This window comes from Maylandia zebra, linkage group LG23, assembly GCF_041146795.1.
Source record: "Maylandia zebra isolate NMK-2024a linkage group LG23, Mzebra_GT3a, whole genome shotgun sequence".
In the NCBI taxonomy this organism is placed as follows: Eukaryota; Metazoa; Chordata; class Actinopteri; order Cichliformes; family Cichlidae; genus Maylandia; species Maylandia zebra.
Genome location: NC_135188.1, coordinates 25,034,827 through 25,049,898, shown reverse-complemented (window position 1 = coordinate 25,049,898; position 15,072 = coordinate 25,034,827). Strand labels below are relative to the sequence as shown.

Here is a 15,072-nt window from a genome sequence, read left to right as displayed (position 1 = left end):
CTTCAAGCTCGGGTCCTCTACCAGAGGCCTGGGAGCTTGAGGGTCCTGTGCTTTATCTTTGCCGTTCCTAAGACTGCGCTCTTCTGGACAGAGATCTCGGATGTTGTTCCTGGGATCTGCTGGAGCCACTCACCCAGTTTTGAGGTCACTGCATTGAGTGCTTCGATTACCCCTGGGACCACTGTAACTTCACCCTCAACATCTTCTCGAGCTCTTCTCTGAGCCCTTGTTTTTCTCCAGCTTCTCGTGTTCCTTCTTCCTGATGTTGCTGTCACTTGGTATAGCTACTATCTATCACTGTGGCCGTCTTCCTCTGCTGCTCCACCACTACTATGTCTGGTTAGTTAGCCATCATCAGTTTGTCTGTCTGTATCTGGAAGACCAGTAGGATCTTAGCATGGTAATTCTTCACCACCCTGAGGGGGCATATCACATTTTTAACTCTGGATTTTCATGCCATACTCAGGACAGACATTCCTCTGTGCTATCAGTCCAGCTCGATGTACTCTGATGTACTCAAGGATGTTTGTTGTCTCATCCTAGACAGTGGTTCTGACACTCACTAGCCACTGGGCTTCTTCCTTCTGCTTAGAGTACAGTCTCATGTTACTGGAGCTTTTCCCCCATCTATCTATCTATCTATCTATCTATCTATCTATCTATCTATCTATCTATCTATCTATCTATCTATCTATCTATCTATCTATCTATCTATCTATCTTTTACAGAGTTTCTTGGAGATAAAGATATGGTAGATGAGGTTGTTGTTACCAGTAATGTTGATGAAATATTTTAATCATAGATTGGTAAACCTTTCCTTTGCAGTTCCTTAATTATTAATTAATATGCAATGATGATCCCTCCCACTCTGTGTGGTTGATTCTCCTTCTTCCTCATCTGTGTAGGAAACAGGTAGCGTATTAGAGGCGGGGCCTAAGAGAAAACAAATCTGTTACCATTGGGCTAATTGTTTAAAATGGGCCTGCAGCATGTGTTTTTTTTCTTGTAAACATTTAGCTGCTCTATATTTCTATTTAGCTTAAACTGCATTATCTGTGTGGTCTCCTAGTTTTGTCTTTAGTAGGATACAGCAAGGTAAAAATAGGTGCGCAGATAATTAGAAAAGAAAATACAGGTCAAATACTAAGAAAACCTCGGCATCAACTCAACCTTGTTGTTGTGACTCTTTTAGGTTGGTTCATTCAGTGTACTTCCTCAGAAAGTGTCCAACAATTCTTAGAAACACCTTTCCTATTACTTATTAGTTCGTGTTATGATTATCCAAGTTTATGTTGGTAGCAGCTCAAGTTTAACTGTGCACACACAGAAAATATTTCCCTGTTTTATATATCATTTTCATGGCTGTACCCCAACTTTAAAGGATTTATTTCATTAACACGAATATGAAAACAACATCTGGTAAGAAAAAAAATACATCTTCTTGCAGGTGTTTTTACAATTTACTCTTTCACTAAGCTAGAACTTTACTGAAAAAAAGGTCCTGTGTTTGTGCCTGTGGCACCATGGTACCACGTTCTTACCGCACACTTTGTTTTTGTACCAGATAAATCTTGACATGTGTGTTGGTGAAGTAAAAGAAAAAGCTTTTTAAAGCATAACAAAAAGCAAAAGAAGAGCATGAACAGGATAATCCAAGCTGCATGACAGCAAAACCACAGAGCTGCATAATCTGCCCGAAATGACAAACGAGGCGAATTAAAAAAGAAAAAAAAAGAAGAAGAAAGGGGAAAAAAGGGTACATTCCAGTGAGAGCAGAACATTTTAAAACAATTATAAAGGCCACTTCTACTACACCACTTTCTAAACTCTCTCTTGAGCAGCGGTCCGTATCCTAAAAAGTCACACCTCACTGAAAGCTCGTGTTTTGCAGGGCGAGCATGCCAGCCACATGGTGCAGCTACAAGTCTGCAGGGATCTGGCACTCTGGAGCGATCCCTGCTGATTTTTTTTTTTTTTTTTTTGGGGGGGGGGGGGGGGGGGGGGGGGTGTTATAAATTAACAGCAGCCACTGACACAACCTTAAACTCTAAACTTGTTTGTGCACAGGTTAAAAAATGACAAACTTGGCTCCACCTCTTTTAGCACAATGACAATTTGTTTCTATATTTAAACTTAATGGATCAGAGTTTGACGCCATGTATCTGCCGCTGGTTTTGTTTTTTGGATCCAGGTCACACGTCTATCGGGCGACCTCCATGACCCCCGCAGAGCCAGTGGATGTTGCACGCGTTGCTCAACTCCATGTGAGCGCCATGTGCCAAATGGAGAGCTGTGCTGTCAGCGTCATGCAACAGGATTTAAAACGGCAGATCCGCATGAGTTATCAGAAATAACACAATAATGATTAAAAGAAAAAAGCTCAGCCAGAGCTTGCCAAACGTGCTGGCACGGCTACATGTAAAGCAGATTGTTTTGCATATGCGGTGCAGCCGGAGCAGAGATGGATTAACACAACATTATGTGACGCACAAGTTTGTAGATGAACTTCATACGTTGAGATGAAAACAAAGTTTCCCACAGGGAGTGCTGGCTGATGGTTTTCATGCATGACATACAGCAGCGTGTGGTGAACCACAGCTTTCTGCTGTGACTGCTGAGCAGCAGGTGGTCTTAGTTTTCGTTTGAAATGATTGCACTTTATATCTGGTCCTTTACTGAGTTTGCTCTTCTACAGTCCACCCCATGATTCAGTAGCTCGTAGAACCACCTTGAGCAGAAATAACGAGCAGTAATGGTTTTCTGTATGACTTTATCAGTCTCCCACATTGTTGCGGAGGAGTTTTGTCCCACTGTTCTTTACAACATTGTTTCAGTTCACTGAGGTTTATTCACAGCTCTCTTAAGGTCCCACCACAGCATTTCAGTCAGGTTGAGGTCTGGACTTCAACCGGACCTTTGCAAAGACTCCTGTTTAGGTCAAGCTTCATCTGTCAGACAGATGGCCTCACATTGACTCTACAATACTTTGGTATATGAAAGAGTTAATGCTCAACTCAATGACTGCAAGGTGTCCAGGTCCTGTGACTGCAAAACAAGTCTTGTAGTTTATTCAGATGCAACTTTGCAAACCTAAGATGTGTTGCTACAACGATGGGGACTTTGATGGTTTGGCCATGTGTGCCGAATGAACAGAAACCGGATACTGTCAAAGCTCCTATGGCGCGAAAGACCAGCTCAAGGAAAGGTGCAACGCTCCCTGAAAAAAGTGGAGAAACCACATCGCCGAAAATATGGAGAAAATGTGATTGACCATCGAGGAAGCCTGCACCATAACCACTGATTACAAATAGAAGAAAATCACAAAGAAGTCCTGAACCCATTGTGACCACAGCAGCTTATTTACTCCAAGGACACACTCCTGTTCCTACTGCCAAGTGATGGAAAAAAGCAGAAGAAGAGAGAAGCTGTTCCAAGTCAAACTTATTCAGTCTTTTTCCAATTGTACTGTCATGAATTTTGATTTTAACGTGCTAACTGAGGCCTGTAGAGTTGCACATGTAGCTCTTGGGTATTTTCTCAGTTTCTCTGAGTATTGCACAATCTGACCTTGGAGTGAATTTGCTGGGATGCCCACTCCTGGGAAGATTGGCAACTGTCTTGAATTTTTTCCAAAGGTGAATAAATCTCTCTCACTTCAGAATGATGGACTTTAAATTGTGTGGAAATGTCCGGTTGTTTTTCTAACATCATTGCTGATATCTTTCCTCCTTGGTATTAACTGACACCTGAATGCTCCAAACCACAAACTTCCCAAACCTCTGCTATTAAAGAGGTGCTCACACTTGACTATCAATTAATCAAGTGTATTTGATTAGTTGGTTGCTACTTAGCTTCTTAATCCCTGGTGGAAGCGGTGAGGGTGGACTGCATCAGTCCTGTGAAAAGCCTTTTTTTCACATGATTGTATGTGCAAATACTTACTCTCAATTTCTGTAACCTGGCTTGTTTTTGACTTCTTCTCATCCTATATCAGTGCTGATGTAGGGTTACTGTCTGAGTGGCAACACCCATAGGAGAATACTGCAGTGGATACCCGCACCTTAATGGTGAACATAAATAGAAGTGGCTGTATGATGACGTTACCAGTGGATATACTGGAGTCTTCATGCGGCACAGCAAGCAATCTCAGTGCCATTCCATATCATACCTTGATACCTCTACAGACCTAGCTCCTCTGCATGCCATTTCTAACTTAATCAATTAGATATCTGTTATCCATTGATGCCCGTACCCTTTATTCCTTGTTGTATTTTCAAATCTGAAATGCAACATTTCTAATTAAGCTTTACTTTATTGTAGCCAGATAATCCCATTTGTTGTTGTCCAAAGAAAATCCCAAAGAGGAAGAGTTCGGGCAAGACAATAGAAGCCGGTGTCTCGGTTCATGTAAACACTTTGGAGGTAGCACTACAGTACAATGTATGAAAACCCTTCATTATCCTACATATTTATCATCAAAAATGAGACAAAATGCTTCCTTTTCTAATCACACCTGCAGTAATTTTGGTCCTGTCTCCTCTGTGTGTTTGTGTTTGTGTGTTTTCAGTACAGTAATATGCTGTGTTTACAGATCAATGCTGTGTGTCTTCACTTAGATTACTTTGATAGAGTTGGAACAGGAACACGGGGAGATTAATCAAAGTGAAGGGGCACCGACTCCCGGCCCGTGCCAGTCGATATGGCCGCATGGTTAATTTGCCCCGAGGAGGGCTGTCGTCAGGCAGATGATAAACAGTGTTTGCCCCATTTTTTCGCCACGAGCGTGCTCCTGCTTACCAAGAAAAATAGTTTCGACCTGTGGTCTCTAATTCACAGTGGGGCGTGAGAGGTGGGACATTAATCATCCTTCTGTTGTGGCCTGCCTTTGACAAGCGAGCCACCGTGGGTGGATTGGGTGGAGATATTCGTTTGGTGAGCTCACAGTGGACTCAGGTAAACCATGCAATGGGCTGAAATGTGCAGAAAGTAGAGAATGTATCTGTTTCACTTTGTTAATAATAATAATTAAAAAAAAAACATTAACAGTTGGTGTGAAAACAGCAAATCCGCCCTGAAACTAAAGTAAAAGGATTTAATTTAGGGAACCTTATGGGCTTCAGTTGTCATGCATGGCAACTCAGTGCCAGGCATTAGAGTGCTGGCTGTCTTCCAGCTCCTCCATATGGACAAAAGGGATTCCAGCACCGTCTTGAAAAGGAAATGCCACAATAGGCGACACTGACCTCCTCTCAATTTGCCCGATCCCCCAGATTGAGTGACATCCTTCTAATTGTAGAGCCAAAACGGCGATGGAGCAAGAAATAATGGAGGATATCACACTGTGGAGCTTTGCCAAGTCCGCCCCCCCCCCTCCCCCCTCCTTCTTTCCTAAGGATGGAGTGCTGGAGAATCGAGGGCTTATAATACCAGCGAGTTGAGGCTTTGCTCCAGTCATCATTTCCATGCTGCTTTACGCTGATTCCCTAATATCCTTAGCGCCTTGCGTAGGGATAAGCCCATCGTGCCGAAACATGGCTGTCATGCCTATAAACCATTCACGGCTCTAAAGAATCCATTATGGCTGCTCCACAAACACGGGGACTCAAAGGGCCACTTTGCTCAAGCTCATTTATTCTTTTAAGGGGTATTTATTTACCCCTAGCGCTGCTGGTGGAGGGGGATCTCCAGTACACCACAATACATCACAGCAAGCTGTATTTAAGTGTAAGTGGTCATTTACACCATGAGTCACACATATTACACTTAATGTACTGAGCCCATAATGCACACGCTGATCCTGCGATGCACAGACTGTGGGATAAACACATGTTATGATGTGTATGTACTGGCAATGGGCAAAAAGAGGAAATGGGCAGATCATTTATTTCAAATGCAGCTCACTCGGGGGGTGGGGGGTGTCAACATTTGTGGTTATTGTCGCAAAATTTAGACTTACAAGCCAAAACTCAGAGAAAGTACTTTAATAAAATATAAATATACATTTAAATCTATTTCATTTACATTTTTATTACTTAATTAAAATGTAAAAGGTTTAAATATAAAAATAAAATTGAGGAAATATCATGAAAACTTGAGATATTAACCCTTTTAATTTTGGGAAGTGTAAAAAGTGACTTTCCTTTGCGCTCAGAAAATGAACAAAATGTATTTAACTTAATTTTTAATTTGATTACATAGATTACATAGAAATTTTTGTGTAATCATGTTACATATGTGGAAGAGTTATTGTAATTTAGTAGTTTATTTTTATTTCATTTTGAGTTTTTGTATTTAATTCAGTTTAGCTGCGTTTAGTTTCCAGAGTGGATATTCTTATTTTTACCTTAGTTTTTATTGTTTTCAAATATTTAGATTTCATTAGTTTCATTAGCTTCGTCTTTTTAATTATTATCTTAATTATAGTGTGAAGGGCCTGTCTCAGAGGCAGGGTTTGAGAAAATCAGTACAGGTAGTAAAATAAAAACACAGAAGTTCTTGAACATCATTAACTCAAGTTTGTAGAGTGATCCAAAATCTCAATAAGCACGCCTGCGTCAAAAGGCCAAAATGAACAAAAACTAAAATTAAAGATATTTTATCTCTGTTTTTTGTTCAAAATGTTTTTTCACATCTATTTTCAGTTTAGTTTTAGTTAAAAGAAAAAAACGTTCATGCTGTAAAACGTTAAATGTAATGGAAACTGGTCAAAATGAGATTAACTTTACTGGTAGGCATCCAGTGTATCCCAAGCATATTTTCCTTAAAAACCATTTTTTTAAACAAATAAACCTTTGATTTTATTCAATTAAGATGCATTTGACTCAAAATGACTGCTTCGTGTTCACGAGGGCAAAGAATAATTTTTTAAGGCAGCGCTGATGTTAGTCTGATTCTGCAAGTGGCATCGTAGCTGTGCAAAACTCAACAATTTTAGCATTAACTTTCACTGAACCACCAAAAGGAACAAGAAGCACTCTGAGAGTGCAAACCTACACCAAGGCAGCTATATACATATATGTATAGTAAGTTTGTAGTAAAAACAAGTCAAAAATGTAGGCTCTTGTTATTTGCCCTATTGAACCCCTTTTAATACAGTGGGGCAAAAAAGTATTTAGTCAGCCACCGATTGTGCAAGTTCCCCCACTTAAAATGATGACAGAGGTCAGTAATTTGCACCAGAGGTACACTTCAACTGTGAGAGACAGAATGTGAAAAAAAAATCCATGAATTCACATGGTAGGATTTGTAAAGAATTTATTCGTAAATCAGGGTGGAAAATAAGTATTTGGTCACCTCAAACAAGGAAAATCTCTGGCTCTCACAGACCTGTAACGTCTTCTGTAAGAAGCTTTTCTGTCCCCCACTCGTTACCTGTATGAATGGCACCTGTTTGAACTCATCATCTGTATAAAAGACACCTGTCCACAGCCTCAAACAGTCAGACTCCAAACTCCGCCATGGCCAAGACCAAAGAGCTTTCGAAGGACAGCAGGAAAAGTATTGTAGACCTGCACCAGACTGGGAAGAGTGAATCTACAATAGGCAAGCAGCTTGGTGTGAAAAAATCAACTGTGGGAGCAATCATCAGAAAATGGAAGACATACAAGGCCACTGATAATCTCCCTCGATCTGGGGCTCCACGCAAGATCTCATCCCGTGGGGTCAAAATGATCATGAGAACGGTGAGCAAAGATCCCAGAACCACACGGGGGGACCTGGTGAATGACCTGCAGAGAGCTGGGACCAAAGTAACAAAGGTCACCATCAGTAACACACTACAACGGCAGGGAATCAAATCCCGCAGTGCCAGACGTGTTCCGCTGCTGAAGCCAGTGCATGTCCAGGCCCGTCTGAAGTTTGCCAGAGAGCACATGGATGATACAGCAGAGGATTGGGAGAATGTCATGTAGTCAGATGAAACCAAAGTAGAACTTTTTGGTATAAACTCAACTCGTCGTGTTTGGAGCAAGAAGAATACTGAGTTGCATCCCAAGAACACCATACCTACTGTGAAGCATGGGGGTGGAAACATCATGCTATGGGGCTGTTTTTCTGCCAAGGGGACAGGACGACTGATCCGTGTTAAGGACAGAATGAATGGGGCCATGTATCGTGAGATTTTGAGCCAAAACCTCCTTCCATCAGTGAGAACTTTGAAGATGAAACGAGGCTGGGTCTTCCAACATGACAATGATCCAAAACACACCGCCCGGGCAACAAAGGAATGGCTCCGTAAGAAGCATTTGAAAGTCCTGGAGTGGCCTAGCCAGTCTCCAGACCTCAACCCCATAGAAAATCTGTGGCGGGAGTTGAAAGTCCGTGTTGCTCGGCGACAGCCCCAAAACATCACTGCTCTCGAGAAGATCTGCATGGAGGAATGGGCCAAAATACCAGCTACTGTGTGTGCAAACCTGGTAAAGACCTATAGTAAACGTTTGACCTCTGTTATTGCCAACAAAGGTTATGTTACAAAGTGTTGAGTTGTATTTTTGTTATTGACCAAATACTTATTTTCCACCCTGATTTACGAATAAATTCTTTACAAATCCTACCATGTGGATTCATGGATTTTCTTTTTCACATTCTGTCTCTCACAGTTGAAGTGTACCTCTGGTGCAAATTACTGACCTCTGTCATCATTTTAGGTGGGGGAACTTGCACAATCGGTGGCTGACTAAATACTTTTTTGCCCCACTGTATACTTTATATTAAAACACATAATATTTTTTATTTATGTGGGTAAATTTCAAGTTTACTTTGTTTAAAGTTTCAAATTGTTATTCAGTTCAGTTTAATTTCATTTATACAGCAACAAATCACAAGAACAGCCGCCTTAAGCTGCTTTATACTGTAAGGTAAAGACCCTTCAATAACAGAGAGATGACTGCTTACCAGTAAGCACTTTGGTGACAGTGGGAAGGAAAAACACCTTTTTAACAGGAAGAAACCTCCAGCAGATCGTCAGCAACATAACAAAGTCAAAAATAAAGTAATGTGATATTTAGAAGCCTTATATATTATACTATATGTCTGTATGCTGTCAATACAAACAATGGCAGAGTTAAACAGATCTTTATGACATTATTATCACTTTCACCTTCAGATCAATATATTGAGCTTGAAGCAAAGGTCAGAGGTCGAATACCTTCTGTATGTGGGTAATAAAAAACCACACTCAGGCTTTTAAGCTCAAGTTTTAAGGCCTTTTGTCTTTTTTTTTTTCGAATTTGCAGGTCACAGAAAATTTTTATTGCTATAAAATTTTATATTTTACTTGTTTGCAATCTAAACTTCTAAACAGCTTACCCCAAAGCTGCACTGCTGTGTGGTTTCACCACATCCGGCACAGCTGTCTACATTACTTTTTAAAAATTTTTTTTTGCCTGTCCCATTTGGTTCTTTAGCCGTCAGAATTAAAGGAGACCCAATGGATTTACTTTGCCAAATGGATCATCACGGCCTTGCCGTATTGGTCCATTTGGTCGACCTTTGTTGTTATTATTTATTTTATTTCCGGTTGTTACAGACGGGACAGACATGACTGAGGGATAGGAAAGGGAGAAAGAAAGATGAAGGAAAAGAAAAACAGAAGGGAAGAGGGACAGTGAGAAAGGGCACTTAAAAAGAGAAAGAAGAGAAAAAAAATCTCCTGGATCACCTGTTGAGAGAAAAAGAAGAGAAAACAAGCAAAAAAACAAAACAAAAAACGGAGCAACATACTAAACACAACATCAATCTAGCTAAGTGTAAACAGCAGTAAATGCTAAATATTGAATGTTGTTGTGTAGTAAGCAGGACCGACAGCGCACAATGTGCTTGGAAATAGCAGGCAATAAAGGTGTAGTTTATGTCTATGAACAGTGAACACCTGTGTGGATCAGTGCGCTTGTATTCAAAAGGTTTCCCCATGTAACGGTCTGCTAGAGGATGTAGAGAGCCATAGCCCTGTCCCCATGAAGCAGGCATGGAGGAGATCCAGGCTCCAGACATCCAGAGGCCCCAGAGTGTGAGAGCCCAAGGAGGACCACTGGAGGGGCATCCGTGCCTCCCTCCTGGGATGAGCTGAGGAGAGCCCCAGATGAGGGGTCACCCAGTAGCCCCGGAGCAGAAGCCAGAGGGGGCTGCACTGGCATGCCCGCCGGCTCTGCCGGCAGCCAGCTGTGCCAGAGTGAACCGAGCCGCAGGCCCAGAGACCGGAGGCCCGACGGCCCCCTAAGAGGCCTGACTGAACATCAGGTGCCAGGCCCCGCCAAGTAGCCACCAGGAGTGAGCTGGTACATACCTGAGTGCCCAGCCCCGGACACCAAGAACCACCAACGCACCGACCCCTGAGGGCATCAGTTACCGGCAGGGAGTGTGGTGAGGGGAGATAGGCCTCCATACTTTGGAGGGCCTGGGAGTTCCCAGAGAGGTGGAGTCTAAGGCCTGACCTGGCATATAGACACAGACAAACAGGCACACACAGACACAAACATGCATTCCCACCCTCATGCACACATATACAAATACTTAACACTCACCCAACGTAGATAGACATACATCGACATGTACACACAATCACACACCCCAAACATACTCTGTACCCCGGGTCCAGGTACCCTCACTGTCTACATTACTGCAAAACTGAAATTATTAATGACTTTCTGTGGAACCAGCGTGCCAGATTGATCCCTTTGGCCCACGTGTTTGACACCCCCGGGCTAACGTGTGCATAACCTTAAACCCTTAACGCCAAAACTGACATACAAATGTGGTTCAGTTCCTCATGTTTAATAAAGTGTAGATTTGAGGGGGAAAACGGGAGCAGAAATATTAGTTTTCATAGATTTCTTTAATGCACAATCTTATTCATCAGCTTCAAAGTTTTTCCTGCTCTCTTCTGAGCAGAAGCTCTGATATTGGGACATTTGAAACCCAAATAAACTGTGAGATGCTGTTTTTCTTAGTTTAGAGGGGTTTGTTTCTAGTTTGCAAATTTTAAGGAAATGATGCCTGTGCTTCTTTTTTTTTGTCTGTATGCCTCAGATACATAGTTGAGATGAGTATCATTCCTATAAAGCAATCATCCCAACCACAGACATGTGTGACACGTGTTGAGCGTGCAGAAAGTCTTGAATATGAGCACAAATCCCACTGAAACACATCTGAGCCCCGTCTTGATAAATCTGTTGTAAACATCAAAGCATGTTACTTCCTCAAACAGGCTCGGTATCAGGCAGCGCTGCCAAATACTTACGGGACTCTCAAGTGAAGTGTGGAGCCAAGCGAACATCCATGGCCATGAGAGACACTCATATTTGTGTTTGTGTCAATTCAACAGGGATACCTTTAAACGAGAAGAGCTGAGAATAATTCCTAGAACTCATTGTGTTATTTTTCAGCACATGTTGCTTCGTTTTGTGTTTTTTTATATATCAAACAGGTTTCGAACAGTCACCAGATCTCAGTCCAACAGCACACCTTTGGGATGAGGTGGAACAGGAGATTATAATCGTGGATGTGCAGCGGACAAATCAGCAGCAACAGTGTGATGCAGTCATGTCAACAAAATATATATATATATTTTTGCCTGTCCCATTTGGTTCTTTAGCCGTCAGAATTGTTGTCTGAAGACCAACAAGGAGACCCAATGGATTTACTTTGCCAAATGGATCATCACGGCCTTGCCGTATTGGTCCATCTGATCGACCTTTGTTGTTATTATTTATTTTATTTTATTTTCAGTTGTTACAGATGGGACAGACATGAGTGAGGGACAGGAAAGGGAGAAAGAAAGATGAAGGAAAAGAAAAACAGAAGGGAAGAGGGACAGTGAGAAAGGGCACTTAAAAAGAGAAAGAAGAGAAAAAAAATCTCCTGGATCACCTGTTGAGAGAAAAAGAAGAGAAAACAAGCAAAAACAACCCAGAGCAATATACTAAACACAACACCATCAGGTTAATCTAGCTAAGTGTAAAAAGCAGTAAATACTAAATATTGAATGTTGTTGTGCGCAGGACCAACAGCGCATGATGTGCTTGGAAATAGCAGCCAATAAAGCTGTAGTTTATGTCTATGAACAGTGAACACCTGTGTGGATCAGCGCGCTTGTATTCAAAAGGTTTCCCCATGTAACGGTCTGCTAGAGGATGTAGAGAGCCATAGCCCCGTCCCCATGAAGCAGGCATGGAGGAGATCCAGGCTCCAGACATCCAGAGGCCCCAGAGTGTGAGAGCCCAAGGAGGACCACTGGAGGGGCATGCGTGCCACCCTCCTGGGATGAGCTGAGGAGAGCCCCAGATGAGGGGTCACCCAGTAGCCCCGGAGCAGAAGCCAGAGGGGGCTGCAGTGGCTCTGCCGGCAGCCAGCTGTGCCAGAGTGAACTAAGCTGCAGGCCCAGAGACCGGAGGCCCGATGGCCCCCTACGCCCCGGAAGAGGCCTGACCAAGCAACAGGCACCAGGCCCCGCCAAGTAGTCACCAGGAGTGAGCTGGTACATACCTGAGTGCCCAGCCCCGGACACCAAGAACCACCAACGCACCGACCCCTGAGGGCATCAGTTGCTGGCAGGGAGTGTGGTGAGGGGAGATAGGCCTCCAACAAAATCTTTGAGGAATGTTTCCAGCACCTTGTTAAATCTGTGAAGATTTAAAGACATGGCCAGTGAGTGCAAAGAGGAACCATTTCTAATCCAGCTTCTGTCTAAAAGTGCTAGCAGAGGATGGTTTTGATCCATCGACCTCTGGGTTAGGGGCCCAGCACGCTTCCGCTGCGCCACTCTTCTGGAAATCACCCCAGATGGGACTCGAACCCACAATCCCTGGCTTAGAAGGCCAGTGCCTTATCCATTAGGCCACTGGGGCCACACACAGTGACCTTGACATGCTGCATATTGTTTAGCATACAGCTGGTTCATTGTGAACAACAGAATGGAGAAAATGCTTATTCAGCTCCTGAGCAGAGCTCTGAGCTTCACTTTGTTTGGTCGGTGTTTCTGTTGTTTGTGGAGACTCATGATACCACATAAGGACCAGAGAGTAACTACGATCTGGATCACTGGGTCTAGTTACATTAAACATTAAGTCTTTATGAGTCTTGGAAGCATCTTTCTGAATTTATACCACAAACAAGTAAGAAAGCTCTGAAGGCAAAAGGTGATTCAGCCCTTTACTATCAAGGTGCACCTAATAAAGTGTCCAGTGAGTGTATTTTCCTATCTCTAGTCCATTTATATTCCTGTCTTTTGTGTCCTTACTCCCAGTTGGCTTACTTCATTTCCCATTTACACCACTATCATTCCAGTCTATTCCAGTTTCTCCATGCCCATTTCTATTTCAAATCCCACTACTGTTCCTATTCCCATTTCCAGCTCCTCTATCAATTTCTTTTTCCATTCTCAGGCCCGTCTTCCTAGCACTTGGTTATTAATAAAGTCATACTGTTTAAAATGAGTAATTGTATAATATTAAAGAAAATGAACAACATTTCCACCCCTGCAGCATTTAAAAACTGTTACTTTAACCAATAGTCAATACACACAGAGACTAAAACACAGAGTGTACTATGTAGTGTCAGGCTAACACCCACAGTGTGGGGTAAAGCAAGTTATATGCTATGGTTCAGAGCTCTGACAGGAATTACTTATCGTTCTTCTTACACACACACACACACACACACACACTGATTCAGAGATTATCAACGAGTATGGCCATTGAGTGGAAATTAATTTGCCACTGGTAATGGATAGAGACATTTTGCTGAGATGCGTAAAAACAGCTGAACTGCCAGCGATTACCTGCTGGAATCAGCCTTCATCAATATCAGGATAATTACAAAGCACTTCTGGCAGTGCGTGAAATGAATGGAGCGTGCAACAGATTGGGCGGTGGCCATAGATGTCTGCAGATATTAGGCCTCCTCCTCAGAGTGGCTCCACAAGGGGTTGAAAGCTACCTGAACAGACTGGAGCTGCTGCTGCACCAGCAGCTTCAGGAGGCGGGTAAATCGGAAGAGAACTGAGTGTAAGAGAAAAGCACGTTCGGGAGTAGACTGAAGAAGAGAGCAGAATTAGAATGAAATAAGTAATACACACCATAAATGTATATATACTTATATGAAAAAGACTGTCGAGAGTCCTGTGAAACACTAAGTCCACCCCATGATTCAGTAGCTTGCAGAACCACCTTCAGCAGCATGGTTTTGTGCATTATGACCAGACATGTCCACTTTGGTCTCGTCTGTCCAAAGGACATTGTTCCAGAAGTCTTGTGGTTTGTTTAGATGTTACTTTGCAAACCTAAGCTGTGCTGCAGTGCTCATTTTAGAGAGAAGAAGCCTTTTCTTGGAAACACTTCTAAACAAGTAATATGTGTTCAGTGTTTTTCTAATTGTGCTGTCATGAACTTTAGCATTTAACGCGCTAACTGAGGCCTGTTCTTTTTATAAAACTCTACTCATATTTTATAGAGACATGTGTGTGTGGAGTTTGCCAGATGTGAGATGCTGAAATTCAAACCCACAGAAAAATGGTCTAAGACTGAAAGTTATTTCTTGAAACTGCAAACGCGAGTTGTCAAAATAAGGGCTTGGTAATCCTTCCACAGCTTTTGACCCTATCAAATCTGCTTTTTTGAGCAGAAATGCCAGAAAAAAATTTCATCTTTAAGCACTTAAAAGTAGAGGTAGAACAGGGTTGATTTCCGCGCTTTTTAACCTTTGCATGAATTGCTGATCATTGAAACATTTTTAAATATCCATTAATTCATTAAATCAAAGTTTAAGGTGTGTAAACATCCTTTTGCTCAATGGGTTTCAGTAAAAACAGTTATCTTAAAAAATAATGTAAAACTTTTTATTTTCTCAGATAGAATAGAGCTATCACTAAGTTTAGAAATGAACACCACCTAATGGCTCTTATAAGGAGTTCGCTCCTATTAAAAGGTATTTAATTATGAGATGAGCTCCTTTGAGATCAACGATAAATAACATCGATGTGTAGCAAATGAGCACATCTTTAGTGGTCTTGTTTCTGATTCTAGGCGGTAATAATTAACTGTCTACACCCTGAGAGACTTAATGCTTTTATTCTCCTCA

The 15,072-nt window shown here is 42.1% G+C and overlaps 1 non-coding gene across 1 annotated transcript; it reads right to left on the bottom strand.

The window, feature by feature from the left end:
- Nucleotides 1–12,769: 12,769 nt before the first annotated feature.
- On the bottom strand, nucleotides 12,770–12,842 carry trnar-ucu (transfer RNA arginine (anticodon UCU)). Its single transcript has one exon. It is a non-coding gene; the product is annotated as a tRNA-Arg (tRNA).
- Between the last annotated feature and the right edge of the window lie 2,230 nt (nucleotides 12,843–15,072).